This window comes from Eucalyptus grandis, chromosome 8 (assembly GCF_016545825.1).
Source record: "Eucalyptus grandis isolate ANBG69807.140 chromosome 8, ASM1654582v1, whole genome shotgun sequence".
Classification (NCBI taxonomy): domain Eukaryota; kingdom Viridiplantae; phylum Streptophyta; class Magnoliopsida; order Myrtales; family Myrtaceae; genus Eucalyptus; species Eucalyptus grandis.
This window is the reverse complement of record NC_052619.1, coordinates 17,101,216-17,127,914: the sequence shown is the minus strand read 5'-3', so window position 1 is coordinate 17,127,914 and position 26,699 is coordinate 17,101,216. Positions and strand designations below refer to the sequence as shown.

At 40.3% G+C, this 26,699-nt stretch overlaps 1 non-coding gene and 1 pseudogene across 1 annotated transcript; one reads left to right on the top strand and one right to left on the bottom strand.

Annotated features, from left to right (window-relative positions):
• LOC120286321 lies at nt 1-5,032 on the bottom strand (annotated as a pseudogene).
• A 5,796-nt stretch (nt 5,033-10,828) lies between these two features.
• LOC104457063 lies at nt 10,829-25,731 on the top strand. Its single transcript, XR_005545408.1, has 4 exons — nt 10,829-11,889; nt 24,745-24,951; nt 25,065-25,194; nt 25,506-25,731. It is a non-coding gene; the product is annotated as an uncharacterized LOC104457063 (transcript).
• Nucleotides 25,732-26,699: the final 968 nt, after the last annotated feature.

Genomic DNA, 26,699 nt, shown 5'->3' with positions numbered 1-26,699 from the left:
CGAAGACTATAGGTGCAATAATCACATTCATTAAAATAAAGCAGTACATGCTTTTTCACTAGCAATTGAAAGTATTATTCTTGTAAATCAATCACTCACTCTCCTGCAAAATAACCCCATCTCTTTCCCGCAATAAAACCGAATGAACTGACAGATCTCAACAATAACGTCATTTTATCGAACAAAAGATGTTGTTACCTGCTTCGTAATCATTTTCCATCTCCAAATGTGTGGCATTGCACGTGTCATGTGAGCTCAAATGGGACTACAAGGAAGAGTGCTGCCATTTTCATTCTCTGTTGATAGCTGCTTGAATCTGCTCAAGACTCCTCCCTTTCGTTTCAGGGACCACCAGGATCTTGAACACCATCCCTGCGGCGTTAATCACTGCATAAAGAAGGAAGGTACCTGTGAAGCAAGACGGCAGAGTTATTTGCTTTCGACAAGTTTTGCGGAAGCATATTCTGACATTTTTCTCATGGGAAGAATGCTTTAATATTTTCTACCCCATCTATTAATCATTCTGCAGAAAGACCCACTTCACTTATTTTCTTTTCTAAATGACACGTCAACTCAATTTTCGTGATATTCGAATCTAGGTAGAAGTTGCTGTAACACATTGATTGAAATAAATGGACTGAATATGCATTCGAGACCGTGAATAACAGAGTGACAGACACCTCCAGCTCCAAATAGGATTGAAGTTTTTGGGAAAAGCTAGGTCTCAAGTCTGTAGTTTGGTTGAATTCGCGCAACAACTCATGTTCCAACGTGACAAATGTTTATCGAGCTCCTGCCAGAGCAACAGTTCAAAGAGCGTTTTCAGTAGGGTCGTACCATAGGAGCTCCAGCTCATTAAGTAGTTGAAAGTGTAGGAAACTGCCCAAGCGCCGAACCAGTTTACTAGTGTTGCAAACCCTCCAGCTGCTCCTTTGATATTAATGAGGAAAATCTGAACACCAAGAACACATTACATGATTGGCAAAAGTTTTTGAAATACTCGTAACAACCCCAGTTATGGAAACGACCCTTTAATTTGATAAGCATGAAACTGCAGGGGATGTTTAGGATTACCTCGGACATCACAACCCAAGGAACCACGCCCATTCCAGCGGAAAATGCTGCTATGTTTAGCTGAGCATTGGGAAAAAACAGAACAAAAAATTTATAGTGGGGAGTTGTTGTGGCGGCCAACCGGATAGAGCCAGAAAGAGATCAAGGCAGGTGAGACTATTACCAGAATGCCGGTGACTGCAAGTATCGGGACAGCATCAGCTGCCAGATCATGAACCTGGCTTGGAAGATTCTCAAAAAATTACTGGTTGACAAGCATTGCAAAGCAGAAGGAAGACACCAGGACTGATAGTATTTACCTTTAGAATGAATGAAAGGGCAGTTACCATGCATCCCAGGACTAATCCTGTCCCCGAGATCTGCGATTGAGAGAGAGAGAGAGAGAAAGAAGGTTATGGTTCAAGTTGCAGAACTCGCGAAAGGGGCAGAACCAGAAAAGCTTTGTTACTATAGACATGATTTCTCAGCGACTTTCATCTATTTTACCAAGAGAAGGGGCTTTCTTCCAGCTCTATCGACCAGTGCAGCACCAATAGCCGTGACAATAACCTGCAAAAATTTACTCTTTAAGCGTGACGTGTATAAAACTAGATCCCCGGCAAAGAGGAAAGGGCGAGAATTACAGACCTGGAGGATTGCATAAGTTATGGTTCCAACGCTGGAGCAGAAACCTGAGGAGATTGTACAAATGCGATTATAGAGGCGAGACTAATACCTTGCTTGTGAGATTCAACACTATATTATGTGAACAGCTCATTCAGTGATAATTAAGTAGACCAAAAGCATTCGAATATTAACTGGATTTTATAAATTGGAACCCTTGCTTTGCTTTTTATTTGGTTATCCGTTCTGGAATCATAAAATGCAATGCATAGTTTCATTATTGTGGTGCCCAAGAGCTTCTTGCTATGAACTTCATACCTGCTTCCTCGAAAATATTGCTTGTATAGAAACAGACAACATTTATCCCTCCGAACTGCTGGACGACCATCAATCCAACACCAATCTGGCCAAAATTCAACAAATTTGTCAGCAAAAAGAACAACAATGGGAAATATCACCAAAAGTACAACTACTGCATACTCCTGATCCACAGGGCATTCCAAGAAAGCAACAAAGGAGGGACTTTATTGGATACATAGCAGTAAATACAGAGAGAAGATTATGATGACAGAGCTAAGATATCTTCTCTGAAATAAATCGAGAATGCTGGCTTTCGGGAGAAGTTGAAGAGTTTCGATGTAGTCCTGTCAAGAAAAACAAATTTGATCATTCTGTCAGCTATTCGTACTTATAAAGTTGAGGCACTAAGATGAAACGAGTATAGACTTAAAGCCTTTTACTTGTATTTCAGCAGCCTCTTCAGAAATATCCGCATCCTTTCCACAGAGTTTCTGCAGCACGGCTTCAAACTCCTTTTCGTGGCCCGTTTTCGCCTGCATTTGGCAGAATCCTAAAATTCATTCTAACACTACAAATCCCTCTCTTCCAACAATTCAGATATGAAGAGTCTGGTGTTCATCTTGATTTGTAACCAGCCATCTAGGAGACTCTGGAATGAAAAACAGGCCGAACAATAGGACTGCACAGGGGATTAGACCTGCATAAACCGCAGATGTTCAAGGTGGTTTCAGACTTGGACTTTTCTATGCAACATTGGCACTAAACTTGAATTATGCTACTTTTTCTGTTTTACCAATTAATGCCAAAACCCTCCAAGCTAATACTGTCCCGATTATGAAGGAAACAGACACTCCAGCAACGATTATAAGCTGTGGAGAGAAGAGGACATGTTAGGCCTAGTAGGTTCTGTAGGATGTACATATATACACCATCTTGCACTTGCAAAAGGGCAAAATTTACTACAAGCTAAGGCCTTTTGCCAATAGCTCCACGCTTGCAATTTTAACCGAGAATGGTCATACAAAATCTTTGCCTGATTGACAGCAGTCAAAGCTCCACGGAGATTTTTGGGTGTAATTTCAGCTATAAATGTCGGTACCTGGACATAAATTAGAAAAAGATTAACCAATCTAAACCGAAGAGAGAGCTTCATGCTGTCACTGTGAATCGAGTCCAGCATGTTGTCGTAGAACAACTTGCTACATCAAATGTGTGTGGTACGAAGTGAGGAATTACTACATAGGAAAGACTCCCATTCCACATCCCTTGGCCAATCTTCCAATATCCAGAGCAAGTGCTCCCTAATTCACTAAAAAAAAACAGAACAGAGAGTTGATGAGACTTGAAGTTCTTACGCAACTAATCGATCTTCATGTATGATTAGGCTTGTAAATAGGATATGGACACACCTCAGCAAAGTAAATAGCAAGCCATCCTGCTACACAAAGAGCGCTCGCTATTCTCATTGTCTGCATTTTGAGGCAAATGTTTATGTTGTCACGTCCTCCTTCCATGATATGACTAAATCCCAAAGCTAAAACTCTCAAAGAGTCTTGAACAACACTGTTCTGTTTTACATTGTGAACGATGCACTCATTTGCTGCTTACCCATTTACGGCCGACAAAATCAGCGATTGGTCCTCCGGTAATTGCACCAATCATTGCACCGAATGTCAGTATGGATCCAAAGACTGAATACTGTTGAAAGACACATAAAGAGTAACTGCAAATCAGCTTGAGTTCAGTGAGAGAAAGAACTTCAGTTTCCATCTAGCTAACAATGCTATAAGTCACCGAATGTCCGAGTATCTCAGTGGAAAGCTATTCTGAACAAACCTATCACTTCGATCAGAAACCTGAATGATATGCAGTCGCAATTTTCAGCTGACAATACCCAATCTAAATCTCCCCATTTTTTGGTTTTCTTGTCCTGAGGTGTCCAACAATGGAACTCGATGCGAAAATTCGGTATACATTTCACTCGTTACAATGCAGAAAGAATAAGATGTCTAGAGAAAGAAGTATCTCTACCTCAAAGCCAACATCCTTATTTTTGAGAGAGTCTTGTTTATAAAGTTTTTGATCATATAACTCGTCCATATTATGGACCCGGAATATGAGCAGATCATTACTTTGATTTTCTTGTATATGGGTGCCTTCAGTGACAAGTCCGATGTTGAATCGAAGCAACGAACAAAGACAACACGACATGTGCTTCTCAACACTCGCAGGTAAACTCGACATTCCTCAGCTGTAGAGAGACTAAGTTCCTCCACTATAGCATCCTGAGTTGGTGATGAATAACCTGCCTGAAAATCCAATGAAACAATTTCTCATTAGATTCAATTAATCACATCCTTTTCATTTTAACCATTACTACTGGACCTGGACTTTTCAAAAAGAAATTGCATTTCCTACTTACGCAGGTCCCCAATTCATAGGAACCGCAAACCGCAACGAATGTGGTGAAATAGACCATCCACGGACAACCCTCATTGGTTCCTTCATCTTTGCCAGCTCGGTCCTTCTCTAGCGGCACAAGGAGCCGCTCTCTTACTCCTTCTCTGTCCCCGGTTTCTTGATTTTCAATGTCCTCGTTAATCGCCATGCTAGCTCGCCTTACAAAAATGCTCCTTCGTTCTCTATCTGACTACGACAAGAAACTAGCAAATCTATAAGCTCCAGAGAAGATAAGTTCTCTTTCCAACGTGGCTAGTCTGCTTGCTTTATATGGATGACTCGAAATGAGAAACCCCAAGTGCTAATACGGAAACCCTATCTCCGACTGGTTTATACTCGCGGTTTCTAGGAATTCCTCGCCGACCTCAGTCTTGCAAACTGGCAAGCAACTCTTTGCTTTTCTGACTCGCCTCCGTTAATGGTATTGGAATCACTAATGGAACAGAGTCTCCGAATACAGCAGGATCACAGATGTAAAGGGCTGCATCGCTCTTTATGGGCAAGGAATAAGTAAAAACATGGAACTGGATTTTCTCAATGACACGGCTCTGGATAAAGACAAAGTAAAAACCACGGACAAAGTTCTATCTTTTTCAGCCAACCACCGGCTAGGAAAACCCGAGTGTTTTTCTAACCTGGAAAGTAATTAAGTTCTATCCATTTTTCCATGGAGGCATTGTTATCTTCAACTTTAACCCACGTTTATCGTGTAAGAAAGATAAGATCTCAATCAATAGTTTCTTATCTCTTTGGTGCAATAAGAAACTATCAAGAAAAAGAACTGTTCTGCTAGAACATTATTTTTCCTTTGGAAAAAATTCTTGACCAAAACCCTTTTTTTTCCAATTGGACGATGAGCACAAGATAAATTCGGCCGGACCTTCTTCTGGGGACACATTATCTTCCTTTTCTATTTTTTAAAAGAACCACTACATATGCGAACAAAAAGCATGCATATAGCCTCCTTTGTGGTCAGTGACGCTTTTGATGTCTGCTCAAATGGTAAGACTAGATAGCAGGAATTTCAAAAAGGGATGCTTTTCATCTTTCGATAGTGGCCAATTTTGCGGAAATTGGCAATTTATAGAGGCGAGAGGTGGACAGAATTACTTTCTACTAAGGACGTCATGTACTGCCGAGGCCCATGAATCTAAAGTATTCACCCACCATGAAACCAGCCGACGGGAAAGAATTCACAGGCACAACGGAATGGACCATAAAGTTGCAGAGCACATTAGCCAAAAATATCCGACCACCATTCTCCAAATACTTTATTGGTCCACATTTGCTGCATCTCCGTCTTCTTTCACTTCACGATTCGGAATAGGCCAACAAAATCCAGCAAGAATATATAGCTGTGGCCTGCTCGAGAAACGGAAAATATCAAAAATATATCTTACTCTTGATCTAATAGCCACTCACATATCTTCGTTTTGATAAATATCATTCACATACTTCCAAGAAAAACCCCACATTGACAACATTTATTTGCCCCTCCATGTAAACTCATTTTAGCATCTTCCTTACGGTTTAAGCAGACTGAAAAAATGATTTTTGAATGGTAGAATTCGTGTAGATATTTATTATCTTCAAAAGAAGAGGTAAGTGATCATGGGATGAGAAATAAGGTGTATTTTGTTATATTTTTCTCAAAAAACTTAGACAAAACAAATATGCCAATCAAGAATAAGCACATAGTGAGATTTGTATTTAAAATGTATTAGAAGAAAAAAGACACTAAAAGTGTCATAACTTTTGTATAACGACCACTTAAATACCATAACTTTTTATTCAATCACTTAAATGTCATAATCGATCACTTAAGCGTTGTAATTTTTCATTAATAAGGAAATCCGACGTGACATGGCACTCACGGTAAACATTCTTTGAAAATTACAACACTCGAATGATCAATTAAAAGCTATGGCACTAAAGGAAAGAATTTTTTTTTTTTTTTAAGTCATGACACTCAAGTAATCGAAAACCAATGTTCTAGCACTTAGGCGAGCACCGCACAAAAATTATGATACTTGTGGTGTCATTATCTCAATATCTTAATATCCTTCTTCCATTCATGACACAATCCCATAAAATATAATAAAAAGCACATGGAAAAAAGAATTATTTTAGCTAATGTAAGCATCTAATTAAGTAGAGATTAATCAGGCTGATTCAAGTTTTAGAGGCTGCCAGTCATTTTTGCTTAACCCCTACTAAACAAAGCTACGAACAACAAACGATTGTTTTAAGCTAGTGGCTTGGTTTTAGCATCCAATAAAAATCGGCAAGATTATTTAGCACAACCCTTTTAATATAAGAAGTTTTAGGAACTCTTATCATCACCTTGAAGAAGGGTAGCTGGGCAAGCGTGATTAAAACACCAAGGACAAAGACAAAGTAGCCTTCCCTAATTTAAAGGGAAAATAGGTGGACGCAATACAACTTGCCTCACCTCATATATATATAACCCCAAAGGCATGGACTAAAATAAGTCGTTTGCGGGTCCCTCTTTTGATAAGGTCAATCCACTTGTTGGAATGGAATGAATTTGATTGATAGAGAAGGTCTGGATTACCTGAGGGAGCGGATATATCCTAATTGCAGAAATAATATATTCAATGTAATAGAGCATATGCCACTTTCATTTTGCTTGCATCTAATCTTAGAGATCTGGACTCTTTTATTTTCTTTTCTTTTTTTATTTTCGCTCCAATCTTCCAATTTGTGTAGGAAAATATGATCCTATCAGCAAGAGGAACTTGAAAAATTATTCTGCCGACCTCGCACTGACGAAACAAAAATAATAAAGAGTGAAAAGTGACAGATTATTACCAAAATGAAATTGACAAAAAGCTAAGAGGTAAGGTGAGGTGAGCTGTGAAAGAAATTTATGTATGAACCAGATTGTAAAATAACCTTAGTCTAAATTCTCAATATTTCTTTTGCTATACGTTCTGAAATGAAAAATCTCTATTTGGACAAGAAATTTTTCTTTTCTTGATGACTGTGGATTATAATATGCATTACTATAATTTTTCACCAACCTGTTCAATGAACATGGCTTCATCCATAAGGATACATCCAAGGATGCACAAGAATCAGATTTTTACCAAATCCAAAAAGGCCTAGTTTTCCTCTCTGTAGGTAGACATCCTGATTGTGTTGACAATCTTATCCACCAGGACATGTAATTCCCTATTTTCAAGAGTACGATGTTTAAGGAAACAAACATTTGGTACTCTTCTTTCATCCTGCTCTTATATTTTACTAAACAAGACAGATTGCCCTACGTATAAAGATGTATACTTAGAGAAGATCCAAGAGAATATACTATTAAAGGGTCTACTTATTAAGACATGACAAATGCAACTTGACTTCATTATTTGATCTGCGCCTTTTAAATGAAAATACAAATATAATTTCATCACTTATAAATTCCTATGTAGGCTTGATATGAAAAATAAAAAAAATTGTCCTGACCATTACTATTTTAATATGAAACTAGAAAAAAGAAAAATCACCCACGAACATACACTTTTTATGCCCAACAAAAGAAACAAAGAAAATATTTACGTATATTTGAGAAAGAAAATCTAGAGATTTCGATTTTGCCTGTATGGATGAAACATCTTTTATTTAATTTGAGAGATTTTTGTTCTTATCTTATTAATCAACATCTTTGCTAGTGAATACAACATATTATTACAATTTTCTTTTTTCTTGGACAGGAAAAAGAGCTTGGGCTCGAAACCAAAGATAGTAGTACTTTTTATGCAATATAGATTATAAATTCTTTATTTTAAGGAAGGGCAGGGGTGAATCGCCTATAATTAATTTTTTTCCCCTAGATATCAACATAGAGTACATAAAACAACTACTTGCCCCCTCTAGACTTTTGTGGTTCTGCACAGCGTATATAAATCAATTCAATTTGTTGCTTTGACCTCACTTCCTCCTTCCTCCTCCTTCCCTCGCTTGGACGTTAGCTCCAGGACAAAACAGAGAGCGGGTCGCTGGCCGAAGGACGCAAGGACGCGAGGCTGCGTCCGACGTTCGCCCAGGAATGTCGTGCGGTACGAAGCCAGCTGGTCTCGTCCTTGAAGAAAGGGACAGAAACGAGATAAATGGGAGTGAAAGGCGGCAAAGGGAAGGGGGGGGGGTCTCTCCTGTCTTTTTGGGTTTGTTCGGCCGAGCAAGAGCAACCGACAGAGAGAGAGAGAGAGAGCTAGTGAGAGTGAGAAGGTGAGCTCGAGAGAGAGAGAGAGAAGGAGCGAGCCAGAGAAGAGAGGGAGCTCGAGGGTGGCTGCTTCTGGAAGGGTGCGGCTGAAAACCAAGGAGAGGCTAGAGCCGCTCGAGAGGGGAGACCGAGAAGGTGGATAGCGAGGGAGAGAGAGCGGGAGAGAGAGGCGACTATGTTCTCGAGTTCTTCGGGGGAGGCTGGAGACAGCGAGAGCAACAGAGAGAGTGAGATCCGAGAGAGTGAGCAAAGGGTGAAGCGGAGAGAGAACCGAGAGTGAGCGGAGGGATGGACTGAGAGAAAGCAGAGACCCAGGAGCCGAACTTCGTTCTCGGACAAGCGTTACGCAGCCATCCCCAACATAAACCGGCGATCTCCAGCCAACACCCTCGAGCACGTGGTGAGTTTTCTTTGGGTTCGATCCACTTTTATCTCGATGATCCTGGCTCGGTGCAACGTCGAGGCGGCCGACCATAGCTCGTTTCACTTCAGGCTCACCTTCTGGTCGTCGTCGCCAAGCCAGGTAGGGATATTCGTGGTCAAACACTTCTCTCTAGGAACTCCGTTGCTTGGTTTTATTTAAGACGTAACCGAAACGATAGCTGGGCCTCGTTTTCCCTAGTCCACCAGCATGCTCGATTTGAACAAGCCGTCCCTCTTGTCGAGTTTGAGTCGTCACTTGCTGCTTTCTTTTGAGTAAATGACTTGGAGTGCTGCCATTTTCATTCTCTATTGATGGCTGCTTGAATATGCTCAAGACTCCTCCCTTTCGTTTTAGGAACACACCCTTTAAATTCGCCGATGGAGTTTGTGCATGAAAATTGATTATATACTGGTTTAATAGCATGCAAGTAATGACGGGACTTTATCTATTTAGATATGGTGGCAGACTTTTGACTAGTTATGCACTGTTAAGAATGCCAGATTCATTTGTAAAGGTTTCTAGAGGAAGATTTCGTTCACTGTTTTTCTAAATTATACAACAGGTATTTATAATTTGCATTTCTAAAATGTAATTTCCTTTCAATTTCGGGAGAGGAGGATCGCATTGTTTCTTGGTGCAACTGGGCAGAAGTTTCTATCAATGTATTGCTCGTGTGGCATGTATATTGATTTTTTGACAATCCTCCTAACAGTTTACTTGGTGACACCCAGTCACATATCGTTTGGCTATATTTTGCTCCTCCTATGTTGGATCATGGGAAGACAACTTGTTGAAAGGACAAGAAGACACCTTTGAGATGTGGTTGTCAGGGTTGATTGATCTTCAGTTTTACTTGGCCTACAACTCAGAAGCTTCGCTATTGCAGAATATTTGGCAGTCTATTGCAATACTGATTGTGATGCAGCTTTACAGCTACGAGAGGAGACAGAGCAAGTATATCCAATCTGATGACTCCAAACTTATGGAATTTGGAGTACTTTGATTTATTAAGAGTTTCCTCATTAGGCACGGAGACAAGATAGTGTGTATATCAAAGTTCTATGCATCATTGTCACCAATTAGTCTCTTTGGTTTCCTTTATCTGCTCGGTCTTGTCATTTGTTCCCTTTTACCTAAAGCATATCGAATCCCATCAAAATTATTCCTTCTTTATACAGGAATTCTGGTGATGACAGAATATCTCTTTCAGATGTAGGGTGCCCAGGCAGGAATGTTTTCTGGACAGAATGACTTTAGTTTGGCCAAGTTCTTGGGTTTTGAGTTATTTCAGTCAGGCTTTCAGGGTCTAGAATTGGGTTTAAGGGGGAAAAGTGCTGATGATATCTGCTTGTATCCTTCAATACAACGTCTTCCATTGGTTGCAGAAAGTACTAACTCACATTTTGAGCAGAAATTACACCAAAGAACCTTGCCCTCTGTTTGTATCAGCAGAAGAAGTGTTTAGGGATTTTTCTAATTCAAACGGGGCAAGCAAATCACCTGCAGATTCTCCTGCAATTCCTTGTGAAACAGAAGGCGTGAGAAACAATTTGTCTTCCTCAGCCTCTGGTTTTTCTCAAGCATCAAATAATGTACCCAAGGCAGTGCTAGAAAATATTCCTTTGGATATATTTGGGGAAGCACCAACGAAAGCCACAAATGGAACAAGAAAAGGATTATCACCATGAGAAGGAGAGATTTGAAACGCAGAAGACAATCTTCATAGTCTACATAAATTTTGGATGGAGAACATGTTTAATCTCTTTGGCCTCGAAATTAACATGGTGGCCTTTCTCCTTGCCTCCTTTGCTTTGTTGAATGCCATTTCTATGCTATATATTGCACTTCTCGCTGCCTGCATACTTCTAAATTGCAATGTCATTCGGAAATTATGTCCAGCAGCACACCATCTGCCAATTCACAAACATCAAGCAAGGCTGAGTCTGTATTTCCTTTCGAATTTTATGATTCTCCTGCCGGTATCAATGCTGAAAGTCTTCATGTGATGAATTCAGCTGATCATTCATTTGAGTTTTCCCATTGCGAGATCACAGAGGCTGAGAAGGATGGTGGAGATTCTTTATATGATTCAGATAAGAAAGAGAGAGCCAGAGGTCAAGCTGAGGATAACTCTATAGTTTCTGCTGTGCAGCTTTTAGGAGATGACGGTTAGTTCTCTTGTAACCTTCCCGAACATCAAGCCAGAAGACATGGATGCCAGGGGCACAATCAAGCAGTCTCCCCTGCACCCGATCAACGGCCAGGATCACCTGACGAAGCAGCAGAAGTTCGCCAGATCGAAGCTCCGGGTCTCCATCAACCTGCCGGACAACGAAATCTCCCTCCTCCGCAGCTGGTGGAACCTGAGCTTCGGCAGAACGTCCGCCGCCGCCGAACCTCCGACTTCTCCTTCTCCATCTCCCCACTCCTCGTCCTTGGCCTCAGCGTCGATCGATCGAATCTTCAAAGGGAAGGCTCTGGCAACGGCGAGGGGGAGCCTCGAGAACGGCGGGGTCAGTGGCGGCGACCCCCAGGGCGGCTGGCAGGCGTACAGGAGCGCGAGGACGGTGGTGGAGGTGCTGCGGGAGCTGGACGCGGACATAGTGGCGCTGCAGGACGTGAAGGCGTAGGAGGAGAGGGAGATGAAGCCGCTATCGGAGCTGGCGGCGGCGCTGGGGATGAGCTACGCGTTCGCCGAGAGCCGGGCGCCGGAGTACGGCAACGCCGTCCTCTCCCGATGGCCGATCAAGCACTGGAAGGTCCAGAAGATATTCGACGACACCGATTTCAGGTCAGTCATTTCGTTTTATTTTATTTTATTTACTAATTTATTAATTTCCACATATTTTTTACCTGTTATTCTTGCTATCATTTTCGTAATTATGGTGACGATGATATGCTCTCTTTCTCATTGAGCAAGTGGCCTTCCTAGGCGATTTCGAAATTTAAAATATATTTTCATTTGTTTATTGCGGCGTCCACCATTGAAAGCGAAGTTTGATAATATATCATAAATTAATATTTCCTCTAGACATATTATATAATTTTTTCTTACATTTTTCCAAGTGAAAAGATTAATTTCGCAGACCCATCTACGACACTGCAAATCCACTTCGGACAGTTGAAATATTCGTTGAAATTAAGGTAAGGTGGATGTAATAAAAATTCACAAGACCAAAAAATAAGCTTTTGCCTAGCCATCAGACTTTGTGGATGAAAATCTTGCTGTCACTTGGTTTATATTTTGTCTTTTTTTTTCCCTCCCTTTTTTTCTATTTGGAATTATCTGAATGGAGTTGTCCAGTAACTGATCTGGGAAGAATTTGGAATATTATTCACGAGAACGGTGAGCCCTACCACCAAAAATTCAAGAATTCCCCAAGGCTTTTCTCCCATAGCCTGTTTGCCTTTGTACAACTTACGGAAAGCTATCTGCAACAACAATGGTGGGCCTTGTTACGAAATCGCACGTCGATTCCAGAAAAATAACGCTCGCAAACAATTCATTAGACATAATATAGTAATAAAAGAGCAGAATCAGATGAACACGCCAAAAAATTTGTTATCGAAGTTCACCCAAACCTGGGCTACGTTTCCGCGTAGAGGCACTCTGCGAATTCACTAGACTTCGAAAAAGTTGGAATATAACGACGATCTTCTCTCAAAATCAGGGCACAAAGAGATTGAGAACCCTCATCAAGAAAAAAACTCTCTTTTTTCTTCTCTCTTTTTCTTGCCTCTCTATTTCATTTTTCAGCGTCTTTTGACGGCTAGGGTTCTTTTTATTGCTAATATAAATATACCACTTTTAACCTAAAAGGAAATCTAATAAAAAAGACAAAAAAGCCCCTAAAAACAAATATTTGACTTCATCTATAACAATCTCCCACTTGAAGACAAATATACCCAAGCACCAAGCAACTTTGCATCCATCCTCTTCAAAAAATAGTAGTTGAAAAACTTGTGCCTCTGCCATACTCCTCATCAATCAACATGGAGTAATACCAATAGTAGTAGTACATAAAATATGCTTCTCTCTATCTACTACCTTGGTCATCATGTCAGCTGGATTCTTCGAACCATCAATCTTCTGTAACTTTAACTCATTATATTTCAATGCTGACTTGATAAAGTGATAACGCTTCTTGATATGTCTAGTCCTTGAGTGATAAGCTGCATTCTTTGCTAAGTGCACTTGCACTTTGACTATCACTCCACAAATCCGACCGACCTGTTTTCGATGTAACTCCTCCATATAATCTTGTAACCACATGATTTCCTTAGAGGCTTCTGTAATCGCTACATATTCTGCCTCTGTCATCGATAAAGCCACTTCTTTTGTAGTTGAGATACCCAACTCACTGATGTATCTGCAACTGTAAAGACATATCCAGTGGTACTCTTACCACTATCTCGATCACCCGAATGATCTGCATCTACATAACCCTGCAACTCTAGAGATGTACCACCATAACAAAGTGAGTAATTGGAAGTACCTGCTAGATATCTCAATATCTATTTCACTGCATTCCAATGCTCTCTGCATGGGTTCTGTATATATCGACTCACAACTCCCACTGCTTGTGCAATGCCCAGTCTCGTGCCCACCATGGCATACATCAAACTCCCCACTGCTGATGCATATGGAACTACCGTTATCTCATCTTTCAAAGCTTGAGTGCTTGGACACATATCATTGGAAAGTTTGAAGTGACTCACTAGAGGAGTTGCAACCGGTTTTGCCTTGTCCATGTTAAATCTCTTTAACACCTTGTTCACATAGTCTTCCTGGGACAACCATAATTTCTTATTTTTACTGTCCCTGACGATTTTCATGCCTAAAATATTCTTGGCTTCTCCCAAGTCTTTCATAGCAAATTGTGATGATAACAACTTCTTCACTTCTACGATTCTCTTCATATTGGAACTAGCCACCAGCATGTCATCCACATATAAAGAGAGATACACAATGTCACCATCATCATATTTGCGAAAATAAACACAGTGATCAGACTCACAGTGTGCAAATCCTTTTTCTTGCATGAAACTATCAAATTTTAGGTACCATTGCCGCGGAGCTTGTTTCAACCCATACAAGCTTTTCTTCAAGCGACATACCATGTGCTCCTTACCTTTGAATTCAAAACCCTTAGGTTGTGTCATGTATAATTCTTCATAGAAGTCACCACGTAAAAACGTTGTTTTTACGTCTAACTGCTCAAGATGAAGATCCTCCACTGCAACTATACTCAGCAGAACTCTAATTGATGTCATTTTCACTACAGGTGAAAATATCTCAGAGTAGTCAATCCCTTCTTTCTGAGAAAAGCCCTTGACTACAAGTCTCGCCTTGTATCTAATACTACCATCTACTTCATTCTTAACCCCGTACACCCATTTTGTTTAATAAAGCTTTTTACTGTGGGCAACTTGGTCAACTCCCAAGTTTTGTTCTGAAATAACGAGCTCATCTTGTCTTTCATAGCACACTCCCACTGCAAGTGAGACGTGTCTACCTTTGCCTCATCGTAAGTCTCCGGTTCTCCCAAATCTGTATATAAGACATGGCTTAGAACAGTTGTCGCGACCCAAATTTTTCGAGAGTGTGAATCACTTAGGGTTTGGCTAATGGATTGTTAAGCCTAGACTTAACTCGGGTCCTCCCAAGCCCATACCAATTCGCGACTTTAGGTTTAAATTTCTCAACATGCAATTGATTTTTAATTAGGAGTCGCCACTAATCTATTTTTGGTGGGTCGATTAGAAACCCAAGTAAAGTGATTGGAGATTTACTTTACTTCTACGAACCAGAGACTATGGGTATGGGGACTTGGTTACACTAGATTTCTCTAATGCCCTTTCGGTACCATTCTTTTATTTTCAAAAAAATGTTTTGCAGGCAACTTGGATTAATTTTAAATCTAATTCCCTAACATGTGAAGCGATCATGCGGGTGCGCAAATCACCAATTTAACACCCAAGTAAAGCAGTAAATAAATTGCAGGACTTACCTCATAGCAACGAAAGCATCTGCGTCGTTAGATCAGAATTCACATCAACAATTCTAGATATGATTTCTAATTAACATGCAATTTTTTTTTTACTTAATTAATTAAAATCGTGCAATATGCAATGCATGCTACTAATCTAACATGAAATATTATGACATGACAATATAGCCTAAACTATATGAATGAGTAAAATAATTTTTTTGTGTTTTCTTAATGAACATGCAATAATTAAACATGTGATCTAAATTAACCAAAATGATATAATCTTAGTGATGGCCAATTTCTAATTAAATGCACCTAGCAACAATCACTAAACGACATGCATTTCATGAACCTAATGCTATATGACGTGCACATGATTTTTTATTTTCTTAATAAGCATGCAATCTACCATAATATGCAATGACGTGCAAAGAATGCCCTAATTCTATTTTTTTTTTTTTTTTTTTTGCCTTTTTTATTACGAAATTGGAAATTAAAATTGCCAAATAATTAAACGTGCAATTTAAATTAATGAGAAGAAAATATGATATCCTAAACTAATGCTTTTGGTCTTTTTATTTAAGAAATTCGAAATAGATTTCCTATACTAAACATGCAACATAACCTTAAAACCAGTAATATCCTAACATGCATTTAACCTAACTCAAATAAATATTTTTGGGTTTTTCTTTTATGGGAGCAATCAAATAGAGGCATCAAGAAAGCACGGCACCAAATCAAGCAAGATATCATCCATGTCCATTTAATTTAGGGAAATAAATTGACGAATCGTATCTCGCGCATGAGATCGGATTGGCAATTTTTCCGTGCGATTGCATGTCGTATTTCGAACGTGAAATCGGACTATCAATCATGTGCACGTTGTGAATTTAAGGAATAAATCCCTAATTTAAAAAGATTTCCGAGAAAATTTGGATTGGATGCATCATCGGAAGATTTGAATTTGAACGCAATATCAACAAATTAAGTAAGGAAATTATCAAATTAAATTTGGATAATATCTTTACCAATTTCGTAATATCGTTCTCAAATTTGGACTCATCGGGTGATGGGACCAGCGATGGCTCGTGGTGGATGATGCTGGAACCGATGCGGCGGCCGCTGGATTGGACTGAATCGTCGCAACGAACTACTCAACAAATCTGGGAAAATCAATGGAGCGGACTAGACTTGCGCCAGGTGGTGTCTGCGATTAATGGAGATCGTGGCTGTGTGTGGCAATGCATTAAACATATAATAACCACGTCAGGAAAGCAAAGCCATGAGAAAACCAGAAAACTCTTCTTCTCTTATTTTCAGGTGTTCACATGGGTATGATATGTTTTCCTTTTACGTGACTGTAGAGAAAGAAAAGTGGAATTTTTATTGAGAATTGATAACTCCCTTAATAGCTTGATGATCTCCTCGGTTTGGTCTCAGTGTGGCAGCAGCTTCATCGACAAGGAATCCGTGGTGGTGTCACGTGCGGACCGATGATGGGACTCTGATTATGGGTTGCTCGACAAAGCCTGCTGGTCCAGTAATTCTTGGCCAGGGAAGGAACAACTCACTGTGGGGACTTCTCGATGGAGGCTCGGTGCCCGCTGGACAAGCTCGGCACAGCAGTTACATGCTGACTGCGTCTGCAGTGATGAGATATTGGAACGAAAGAAGGCTGATGATTTGTTGTCAGTCGTGGGCAAAGGCACTGGTAAACCTGCAGGGAAAAACTCAGATTATGATGGCTAGATTCGGTGCAGGAGCACTGGGGAGCTCGCTGAAAATTTGCTGATATTCTGACGCTGCACGTTGTCGTGCAATAGTTGTAGCACCGTGGGAATTGACCGGATGCAGCACGAGGAAGGTGCCGGTTTCTCAGGGAACACGTTAAACTGGAGTGGCACAGCGACTAGGCGAAACCCGTTGATGTTGTTGTCAAGACTATCAGCAACGCTGGACCGACGCAAGTCAGACAACTGGAAGCATCAAGTCAGCGGCAACGAGGGAGTTGGCAGCGGATTTAGACTGACGGATATGTCCGCGAACCTCTCTCTCTCTCTCTCTCTCTCTCTCTCTCTCTCTCTCTCTCTCTCTCTCTCTCTCTCTAATTGCTCCTCTCTTCCATGTATGCGACCTTCCTCTCTGTTTTCCTCTCTCGCTTTCTGTTGGCTGTGTGTCTCAATGTGTGGCCTCCCTCTAAAACCCTATACAACTAATCTATTTATAAGCTTCAGACTAGGGTTTTAATTTTTCCCAAATTGATATCCATGAAGATTCTTTTTCTTCCAAATGTAATATTCACTTTTCACATCTGCCCTATCCAAAAAAATCATCATATCCCGGAAAATTTCAAATTTTTATTTTCTCACGAGATAATTTCCGATTACTTAAAAAAAGCTTGGGCCAATTTGCTCGCTCATGGGCTTAGTCCGGCCTGTCAATTTAAAGTTCAGAACTACTAATTCAAATACACCCGTCACCGGTCCAATAAATAAATGCAAAACATGTAAATTAAAAATAAATGCACCTACATCTATATGCTATGCAATTGATATTTTTTCAGGATAAAATTAACCCCTAATTTTTTTAATGCGATAAATGACTAAACGGGTAGCCAAAATTTAGGTGTCAACAACAGTATTAGCTGATGGATCAAAAATTACCTTTGGCTTTCTCACACGTGTAGACCTTCTCAAGATAGGTACTTCAGGGTCATTCGTTTGCTCCGAATCGCTGCGTTCTTCTTGAACTACCTCTTCACTGATAATAGGCTCATCTTGAACCTCTCTTTCAAGTGAACTTTGATCTACTGGAAACATCTTCACGGGCATTGTGTCTAATTCAACATATTCTGGTTGTACTACCTTCTCATGCTCTGTCTCTGTCTGACGATCCTTGTACATCTTTTCTTCATGGAATACCACATTGCGACTGCGGATGACTTTGTTATTCTCATAATGCCAAAGCCTATGGCCATACTCGTCGCCACCGTATCCGATAAAGACGCACTTCTGGGACTTAGCATCAAGCTTTTTTCTATCATCCCTATCAATCAAAGCATATGCAATATAACCAAACACCTTTAGATGAGAATAATTAATCTTTTTACCTGACCACCGTTCTTGTGGTATTTCTCCATCCAACGCACTAGATGGACTTCTGTTGATAAGATAAACAGCTACATCAACTGTGGCAGCCCATAAGTGTAGTGAGAGATGCGCGTGTAGTCTCATGCATCTCGCACGTTCTAGAATAGTCTTGTTCATTCTTTCAGCTACACCGTTCTCTTGAGGAGTTCTAGGAACAGTCTTTAACACGTGTATGCCCTCTCGACTCAAATATTCTGCAAATTCCTTACTTGTGTATTCACCACCATTATCAGATTTCAGAGCTTTAATCTGATAACCTGTTTCTTTTTCTACCACGGTTTTCCACATTCTGAACATCCTGAATACTTCTGATTTTTCTTTAAGAGCATAGACCCAAGTCTTCCTTGTTGCATCATCAATGAATGTGACAAAATATCTCTTACCACCATAAGAAAGTTCCTAAGCAGGTCCCCATACATCAGTATGAACCAACTCTAGCTTCTCGCCTTTATTTTGTCGTCCATTCAATTGAAAACTAATAGCCTTCTATTTTCCATAAATGCAACTCTCACAAAAATCTAACTCAACTTTTTGTAAACCCAGAAGTAATTTCCTCAAGTGTAATTGCTTTACACCTTTTTTCACCAAGATGTCCCAAACGATAATGCCAAAGAGTAGATAAATTACCTGTAGCCATTGTAGTTGCAGCCATATCACTGATATTGTCTCCTTGGAGAAGGTAAAGTGTACCCGTACGCTTTCCCTTTGCTACTACTCTTATCCCTGAGGTTATCTTCCACTCTCCACGGCCAAAGGTTATTACCAAACCTTCTTGGTCAAGTTGACTGGTTGAAATCAGATTTTTCTTTAATTCCGGAATATGCCTAGTTTCACGCAAAATTAGACGTCCTCCACCTAAGATGTTCACAGTCATGGTTCCTTTCCCAACAATTGGACACGTGTGGCCGTTTCCCACAACCACTTGTCCAAAATCTCCACTGGCATAATCATCAAATATGTCTCTTTGCGAGGTGCAATGAAAAGAAGCGCCAGAATCAATAAACCATTTATCTGTTGTCAAGTCAAACTGTCACGCCCCGATCCTCGGGCACGCACACATCCTTCTATTTGGTCGATTTTAAAATGCAATATCCCAGGACTATGCATCGCCGACCCTTTCATTTATTAAGCACACGCGGAAGCAGTTATAAATCCCAGACAATAAAACAATGGGATAGAAAAGTAGGGCCATATTTTTCATATTGAAACTTATAACCAAACTTTTGTACCAAACACAAACCAGAGAATTTCATAACTATTTACATCAATTGAAGTTCATAAAAGAAGATGGAATCTCAATCCATCCAGGTCGTACTCAAGATCTCTCTCGGTATTATCTTCTTCTTCCAAAAATTCTCCTCCTCAGGTTTCACCTCCGAGTTCTCCTTCTCAGACTCCTTCTCCTCAGCTCCTCACCAGAGTCTTGAAATGTTTTCCCCAAACCGGGATGAGACTATGTCTCAGCGAGTTCTACCCCACTAAGGCCCGATTAGTAAACCATTATACTATAGGCTGCCTAAACACGCACAGGTCAGAGGACTTACCTTGGCCTTAGATCCCACCTGCAAGTCAGTACAATTCATAATAGGCACCCAAGCAATCATATCACAGATCAAAGCATCGATCAAATCGACCTAGTCGATTATATGCCAATGAGACCACTCACGGTCATTTCCATTCAGTCAATCAATTCACAACATCAAATCAAAGCAATGATCAATCGACCTAGTCGATTACATGTCAGCCTGACCATTTCCCAGTCATTTAAGCTATTGCTATTCAGTCTCAACTGATAAAACCAATCACCGAGCCACGTGCATTCTCCGAGGTGATGGAACCGATCATCGAGCCACGTGCTCTTTAAAATGTCATTTTAAATCAACAAGCCCACGTGCATTCTCCAAGGCGATGCATCAAGTCACTGAGCCCACGTGTCTCTTCAAGATGCCAAATGTACTCATTGAGACCACTTGCATTCTCCGAGGTAATGCATCAAATAACCGAGCCCACGTGTCTCTTTCAAGATGCCACACTTAATCACTGAGCCACATGCATTCTCCAAGGACACATACTTCGTCACCGAGCCATGTGCATTCTCCGAGGTGACATATCTAATCATCAAGCCACGTGCATTCTCCAAGACGACGTACTAATCATCGAGCCACGTGCATTCTCCGAAGCAATATACCAAATCACTGAGCCACGTGCATTCTCCGAGATGATGTACTATTCACCGAGTCACGAGCCTTTCATCATGATTCATCCTATTTCTAAAGTAATTATCCACAACCTTAATTCGTACTCAATTTATCCAAATAATCAATTTATGAACATATCCTAAATATCCACAATTAAATCAATTCAGCACAATTCAAAGCTCAAATAAATAACCGGACTGCGCCACGACAATCAGCACGAGATTTCGGTCGTCGGCCATCTCAAACTTAATTTCCGAAAAATAATTAATTAATTAATTAATTTCAAAAATTAATTAATAAATCTTAAAAATTCCATTTAGCTCAACATAAAGCCCAATTAAATAAACGGACTTCACCACGGTCATTAGCATAATATTCCGGTCACTGACCATCCCAGTTGAATTTTCGGAAAATAAATAATTTATTAATTAATTCCGAAAAATAATATTTAAATGCCAAAAATTCCACTTAGGTCCGAATCGTCAAATTGAAGCCCGATTAGAGGTCGGAAAATTCCCGAGCTACCTTCAATAAATAGTAGGCCATGTCTACTTACTAAATACACATTCAATTTATCTAATTTACATCACAATTAATTAATAATCACTAATCTATTCTAATCTAACCACCTTAACCTAATTAATTAAAACTAAACAACCCTTAAGCATAATTAGCCAACTAATCATGGATTAGTGAGGTTACTCACCGGAATCGCGTGCAAATCGGATCAATCCGACGGGGGCGACGCGAGGAACAACAAACTCCAAAGCGGGCCTCAGGTTCGGGGCCCGGAAACGGCCCAAAACGGCCCACGAGTGAGCTGGAAACCCACTCGGTGGGTTGCTGGTTTGGCTGCAAAACAGAGGGGAAATGAGATGGTTGGGGGCGGAGAAGGGTCGGGAAGACAGGTGGTGGTCCGGCGTGGCTAAGCGGGGGTCCACGGTGGCGGAACGGCTCCAACACGAGGCCAAAGAAGCTGTTGGACGCACTGCAGGGACGGCTGGAATAGTGAGATGGGGCTGAACCGAAGTGCAAGGAACGCGAGGCTTGACTGGCGAACGTTCCTTCGCGGGCGCGAGGCAACAATCGGCGGAGAAGATCAACAAAAAATGGAGCTGTGTCGTTGAGTGAGGGGTGAGGTTCAACGAAAGAAAAGAGGAGGAGGCTCGTGTGTGTGTGTGTCGGTCCAAAACCGAACAACGTGGGGAAGGGGATAAACATAAAAAAAGAAGAAGTCAGAGATAAGAAGAGGAAGGAAAAGAGAGACACGGCAGTGGGGACGTCGGCGTGGGGTGTTCCGCACGAGAACGAGAGAGAGAGAGAGAGAGAGAGAGAGAAATGTGGGCGGCTAGGGGAGGAACGTGCGCAAAGGGGAAGGAAAATGAAGGAATAGAAATAAAAAAGGAATTAAATGAAAATCCCAAAAAATGATAATTCTTAGTCCAATTTGATCCCTGAAAATTCCCAGACTAAGGTACTTGATTCCCACTTGCTTTGATGCCCAAAATTTACCTCAACAAAGAATCTCGGGCAACAAAAACGGTCATTTTCTTCTATTCCGAATTTTAATTCATTTTTCTTCGGAATCCAGTATTCTGAACAAATAAATTCGATTGAGGCCCGATTTGAGTTCAGAAAAAGCCCAAACAACTTCCATTCACCGATTCACTTACACTAGATGCCAAAAGTCTCTTCAAATTGGCCAATCCGAGTTTCCGATTATTTTCCGAATCGTCCGCAACGATTTTCCGTCAAAAATCCCAAACTCGATGGAATTTCTCCAAAAGACAAGACGACGTCCTATTCATGAACCGTGACATGCTCGAATGTCTGAATTCCGAAACCGAATTCCATTTCGTGGCTAAAATCAACCGAACGCAATTCTAGTCCAATCCGACCTATTGAGTAGCTTTTAGGGATTTTACCGCGGTTATATCCCTTAACGGCTTCACCCAATAGATTGATTAACTCGTGAGTGATCAGCTCAGAGAAAAGGACCATAGGCGCGCTGGCGAAATGCCCATTTCATATATTCGGGACGGGGTTGAAATTCGGGATGTCACACAAACCCTGCAGACAAACACAAGTTATCTAGCAAAGATTCATCGCTAACTACATTAGCACCCTGATTCTCATCTTGCTGCTTCTTTTTGTAGGCTTCACACTGAAAACCTCCGATGTCCGGTTTTGTGACAAAAGCAATACTCATCTTTTGCAACTTGTCTCTTACCCCTTGATTGTAATCTGCCACGACCGTTGAAATTTCCTCTACTTTTACTTCTTCCACAGTTCTCCACTGCAAGTGCCGTTGAAGATGTAGATGCAGAAAAATTATCTCCACCTGAGACTTTCCTTCGCATCTCTTCATCCATGATACTACTCACAGCATCATCAAGAGTTAAATCATCATTCATGGTGCTCGAAATTCCCTGCACTGCGGTATTGTAGCTTTCTGGAAGACAACATAAAAATAATAAAGCTTGAAGCTTCATGTCTAAATTTATGCCTGCGGATTCCAATTGACCCGTGACCTGCGTGAAACTATTAATATGCTCGCCACGAACCTCTATCGATAACTTCATATTAACCAGTTTCTTCAACAAAAATACCTGATTTGATGTGGACGGCTTCTCAAAAATATTTGTTAGAATATCCATGGCTTCTTTTGCAGTTTTTGCTTTCGCGATGTGGTATCCTGTCTTTTTCGTCAACCCTAGACGAATCGCACCTAATGCCTTTCAATCAAGAATTTTCCATCCGGCTTCTGCTGTCGGATCCACTTCCGCCATCTCCGGTTTCCAACCCTCAAGTGGTGCATAGAGATCTTTTTGATAAAGATAATCCTCTATTTGTAGTTTCCACCATCCGAAGTCCTCCCCATTGAACTTATCGATTATGATTTTATCTTCTGCCATCTTGTTTGCTTTCATCGAACGTCACCGAAAAACCCTCGATGTTCTCGATTAGCCAACCCAGGCTCTGATACCAGTTGTTACGAAATCGCACGTCGATTCCAGAAAAATAACGCTCGCAAACAATTCACCAGACATAATATAGTAATAAAAGAGCAGAATCAGATGAACACGCCAGAAAATTTGTTATCGAAGTTCACCCAAACCTGGGCTACGTCTCCGCGCAGAGGCACTCTGCGAATCCACTAGACTTCGAAAAAGTTGGAATACAACGACGATCTTCTCTCAAGATCAGGGCACAAAGAGATTGAGAACCCTCATCAAGAAAAAACTCACTTTTTTCTTCTCTCTTTTTCTTGCCTCTCTATTTCCTTTTTCAGCGTCTTTTGACGGCTAGGATTCTTTTTATCGCTAATATAAAGATACCACTTTTAACCTAAAAGGAAATCTAATAGAAAAGAAAAAAAAAGCCTCTAAAAACAAATATTTGACTTCATCTATAACAAGCCTTTCCAAGGATCCCAGCACCAGCTGCGAGCAATGCCAGTCAGAATTAAAATATAAATTAAATTAAAAAAAACCATTGTTTTTCTTTCTATGATTTAAGATATGGGTTCTCCAGAGAATTTTCATTTATCAACAACAACAACAACAACAACAACAACAACAACAACAACAACAACAACAATAATAATAATAATAATAATAATAATAATAATAATAATAATAATAATAATATCTTCGGTTATAACTATTCGAAATTCGTGCGAGTGTGTGATGAAAGACCGTCTTGGACTTCTTTCATTCCTCTTTTTTTCATTTCTGGTTGCATTTAGTGGGTTGATGAGAGTCAGCGTTGAAGATCATTCTGTATTAATTGCTGATATATTCAAGAGAATGCTTAGGAACCTGCTAAATTACATATATATTTTTTTGCTCTTTAGTATTTAAATAAGGAGTTGGGAAGATAAACGAAGGATAAGATCTATGGCGTACATTAAATGAGGGCAGGGTAAGGTGTATGTAGGTAGGACAGTAACGTTGGGAGGATTTTGCTTTTGCTTTATTTTATGTATTTGCCAAATCAGATGCTTGACCTGAAGACTATACAAGGACTACTCATCTTCAAGGAAAACTACATTTCTCTCAAGCAAGACAGAACAGATAGAATCAACTTGTTTGAGACACCACTCAATTACTTGCCATGGAGTCAATTTCCAAGACTTTTGCGTTCGATTAATTAAGCTGCGCCTTAGATAGTGAAGGGATTATGTGCTTTTGTTGCACGAAAATTCAGAAAAAGAAGAAAAGGGTGGATTGAAATATAATCGATCGACATATTAAATTGACCAGGAATCGAAGTGGCTGTGAACTCAATACGTTTTAGTACACAGGAATGTTCTGAAGGCAACAATAGAAGTGCCCCATGTTGGGGAAGTGAACTTCCAGTGCACCCACCTGGATCATCTCGACGAGAACGGCGGATGAAGCAAGTCGGCGCCATCATCCGGTCGAGCGACTCTCCCCACATCTTGGCTGGTGGCCTCAACTCTCTTGACGAGACTGATTACTCGCAAGAGCGGTGGACCGACATCGTCAAGGTATGTACATTTCTGTCATGTTTGATGTGATATTCGTTAACACGTCAAACTCGATTACTAATTAGCTTAAGCTACGACGATTTTGTAATCATGGGCACCTGTGTTTGTTACAGTACTCTGAAGAGATAGGAAAACCGACCCCAAAGGTTGAAGTCATGAGGTTTCTGAAGAGCAAGCAGTACACAGATGCTAAGGACTTTGCCGGAGAATGCGAGTCCGTGGTCGTCATTGCCAAAGGACAAAGTAAGAACTCACTTGTTCGCTTTCCCATGTTTCGATTTTTCTTTTTCGCTCTGTCAAATGGCTAATCTAAGGTGCTTTTCGAGCACGATGCTCCTTTCGCTCTAAGATCACATGATTGGCTTGAATGGATGGAAATTCATAACATTTGAAGCATGATGATCATGTTGAATATGTACATCTGTTGTTGTCATCACTTTGTCGATATCAACCTCTGATGTGAAAATCCGTGGTATAAAAATTGAAGTCCATAGTCTTTTTTTTGAGTGATTACTATCTGAACATGTAATTTGAAACTGTCTATTATATTGTAGGCGTGCAAGGGACATGCAAATACGGAACAAGGGTGGACTACATATTGGCGTCACCAGATTACCCATACGAGTTCGTTCCAGGGTCGTATTCAGTCCCGTCATCAAAAGGGACATCAGATCACCACATTGTAAAGGTCGACGTAACGAAATGCAAAAACAACCCTCCCCATGAAGGCAATGGCAACGACAATAAAATTACCAAGAAAAGGTGACCACAGCGTAAGCACCAGGCCGTTGTAAAGATCTCAGGCACAGCTCCTCCTTCAAAGAGTATATGGACAGCGAACACATTAAGCAAAGTCGAATAATATATCGCCCTTTTCTTTCCACTCTTTTCTTAGTTGCTGCTCCTATTGTTGCTGTTGAGTGATCTTGGGCATGCTGGCTTCGTCAATCTCTGTGTAAATCTTCGATTGTTTTGTGCATCTTGTCTTCTCTGTTTTTTTGTTTGTTTGTTTTGTTTTGTTTTGTTTTTTTGTTTTTTTTCTTTTCTTTTCAGTTTAGAGTTGAAGAGGGGAGGGTTCTGGTGTGATGGCTTCCTCACATCTGTATAGATTTCGACACGACAAAAGTGAATTCTTAGGTTTCAACTAGGCATTGGAGCTGAGCGGTTCTGGCAAGTTCTTTTTCAGTATTTTATGCCTTTTCTTTTCGATTGTAATCTTAACTGCAAGATTCAGATTAGTTTTGTCGAGGGCGACATCTCAAGTTGACTTTGCTGAGGTTGAGGTTAGAGAATGCGATCATGTATCTTTAAATTTAACCGAAAGTTGAAAAGTTTTAGATTAAAAGTGCTTAAAATAAAATTGCAAATTTCGAAAATTGATTTTTTTTTGTTAAGTTGGACATCGAGTGATTGATAAAAGACCCAAAGATTTCAAATAAAATACCTTTAAAAAGCAAATAAGGAAAAAAAAAAAAAGCTGCGAAGTCTGGTAATTATGAATTCTAAACACTTGTGACGGTAGTCAATGTCTTCATTCTTTTTTCTCCGGTTATGAAATTAGCATTGGAAAGAAGAAAAATGGTAAGTTAGTGCAATCTACTTCGACATCTTAACAAATACCTTCTGTGATCTCTAAATGGAGCCTTAATGAGCATCATAAGTAAAAGTGTAATGAAAAGAGAAAGAAATAGATTTTCTATATAATAGACATTGTTGGCTGATGTATCATGCTAATTAGCTTATGAATA